The sequence below is a fragment of the Phyllostomus hastatus genome, unplaced genomic scaffold (assembly GCF_019186645.2).
Source record: "Phyllostomus hastatus isolate PE091 unplaced genomic scaffold, TTU_PhHast_1.1 phas_scaffold_1674, whole genome shotgun sequence".
Lineage (NCBI taxonomy): Eukaryota > Metazoa > Chordata > Mammalia > Chiroptera > Phyllostomidae > Phyllostomus > Phyllostomus hastatus.
In genome coordinates, this window is record NW_025334011.1 from 28,834,347 (window position 1) to 28,837,301 (window position 2,955).

Below are 2,955 nucleotides of genomic sequence, written 5' to 3' on the forward strand. Positions count from 1 at the left end.
TGAATTTTTTAAAAAGGAGAATTGTATACTTACCCCTTAGGATAAACTGTCCTAGGGAATGGAGCTTCAACACCATCATTAAAGTTGTTTGCAAAAGGAAGGGGAATTTAAAAAAAAACAAAAACATTTTTTTCTTGGGAGTAAAGTCTTTCATTCCCTGTCCTAACTAGCAAATGCCATTCATTAACTCAAAATGGGAAAGAGGGCCCCACAACACACTATTTGAGCAAGCAGACCAATACACATTACAGTTTTAAAAATGAAGGTTACATGGTACAAGTCCCAGCTAGGCACTGTCAAAATGACATCTACTTCTTTGCTTGCTTTGTGATCATACTCCTTGGAGGTGTTATGGGAATCATGGCATTCAGCTCCTTTTTCTCTTCAGGCTTTAAAATCTAAAGAGAGCACATTTAGTGTTTAGTCCACTCTCATCATGGCACCTGCATTTTCAAATTCTCCACAATAATTGGGCACCGAAAACAGAGAGACCAACTAACTCTGTAAAAAATTCATATCCATTTTTAACCACCTGATGGCCTCTACATATAAGATCCAAATCATCCTTATGGAGAAATTTTGCAACCACTTCTGCCCCAAATGTGAAGTACACTCCTCTGTCATTTTCACCCCAACCTAAGACATCTTTATCAGGGTCAGAATGCAAAAGATCACAAAGAAGACCTTGATCTGGTACATCAGTTGGTCACATAATTCAGTGAATATGCTCCATAGACTGAAGATCTGTTGATAAACCTCCATGGCAAAATATTTTCTCAGTTGAATGGCTGCTATAGGTACAGAGTTAAAGTAGTCTGTGAAAGTTTTCCATAGTTCAATGTTATACCTTCCTTTACATTCATCATAAAGTTCATACATTCTGTCGATCCTGGCACACTCGTGGTTTCCTCTGAGAAGAAAAAAATTCTCAGGATATTTGATTTTGCATGCCAGTAAGAGGCAGCTAGTCTCCAGTGACTCCTTCCCCCGTCCACATAGTTGCCAAGAACCTGGTAGTTGCTTTCTGGTGGGAAGCCACTATACCCAAAATGTCAAAGTAAATCATGGAATTGCCCATGGATATCACCACATATTTGAATGGTAACTTTTCAACCTTGCCAGCATCACTGGCATAATGTATGTTTAAGCACACTTTCCTCTGCCATATAGTTAAAATGACTACTAAAGCCTTTATTTAAAATGTTTTTGACCCTTTCCTAAAGCCAGATTTTCTGTTATAATATGTACTGACATGCCCAAGTACAAGGTGGTAGGTGGTGTGTCCATGTTGCCTTCTTGATGCTTCAAAACCAGACTTTTGAGTTTCAATAGCAATTAGTAACACAGTACAGTTTAAGCTATTAATGATTAAAGTTAATACATTTCACACGATTTCCACAGAGTTGCATTAGGCCTGAACCCATCCATTCAGAAAGCTCCAAATTATAGAAATAATGCTGTTCTGTACAAGTGACCAATCTTGCTTTCTTTGGTCTACCTCTTTATTCTGAGGTGAAGTTGAAGCTTATAAGTCAAAATAAAGGAAATAACTTTCTATCCACCAGTTTATACACAACTTACATTACCTGTGACTTTTAAAACTCAGATCTGTTGAAAAGAAATCTGTTTCAATAGATGACCATGTATAATACCACGTGATGAGAGAGGATTCAGACGTATTGAATGCTGAGCGTGTTACATTCTCTCAGTGTCTGTTCCTCCGCACAGCACACATGGGAGAACTGTTGGTGGCACACTGAGTTGAGCTTTAATGAATAAACTGCTCTGGAAATCACACACACACACAAAAGAAACATAGCTTGTTAGTTTATTGTAGTTTATTAAATCATTACACTAAAAAGTTAAAAATGGAACATAACTTTAAAGTACTTAGATATTTTCTAACAGTTAACTGCTATTCTTAATGTTTTTCAAGTAAAATAGAAAGTGAAACCTACTTCATTGTGAGAATGGATATTTTCCAAAAAAATCTGAAATACTGTATAAAACTGCAAGTACTCAACTATTTCCGTTCAAATAAGTATGAGAAAAAGAAGCGTACCTATGACTGTAGACGTAAAAAAACTCAAGATACATAATTAAAAACTAACAAGCAGTCACCTTTTAGAATTAGTAAAAGCTTTTGATAGAGCATTTACATGCACATAATAAATATGTAAATGTCCATAGAGTCTATATTAACAACCAGTACTTTGAAATGAAAATGGGGAAAAATAGGGGACCTTAGCTCAATAATATCAAAACCAAAAATTCAGAATAAAGAAAAGAAATGTAGGGAGTTTGTTATGAAGATAATCACCAAACTTTACTGAGTAAAGAAAATGGGCTGAATAATTAGAGAGAAATATCATCTTCCTGGAAAGAACACATACTATTAAAAATGCCAGTTAACCATTAACACAAATTAACCATCTCAGTCAGAATCCTAACTCATGATTTAATTGAAGAGAGTGACAGTTAAGTTCACATGGGGCACTGTAAGTAAGGATTTCACAGAATAATTTGGAAAAGTGAATGGTAGTAAATGGAGAGTTTCCCTGACAGATAATTAAATTTATTGATTTCAATCAGGTTTTGTAGTCATGAACCACAGAAGCCACTATATAAATAGGAAATTATAGGCAAATATAAATAGGAAGTTAATTCACTGATGATATTTGGTAGCACATAACATCTTATGGAAGAAAATATGTTTGGAAGCCATGCAGCCGGAGTTATCTGCCAAAATGTGTAGATGTCCCATTAAGAAACCACTGCTACTGTAACAGAAACAGATATACCACAGCCAACAGAAATGAGGGAACAGAAATTTATGTCTAGGACACACAGAGACCTGGATTGGGATACCAAAAGCTATGTAATAATTATAAAAAATGGCCCAAAAGTAGACAAGCCCTTGAGAAGTAATAAAGCCTTTGAATCACTATAGTCCCC

At 35.6% G+C, this 2,955-nt stretch overlaps 1 pseudogene; it reads right to left on the minus strand.

Annotated features, from left to right (window-relative positions):
• Positions 1 to 308: 308 nt before the first annotated feature.
• On the minus strand, positions 309 to 1,287 carry LOC123831128 (annotated as a pseudogene).
• Positions 1,288 to 2,955: the final 1,668 nt, after the last annotated feature.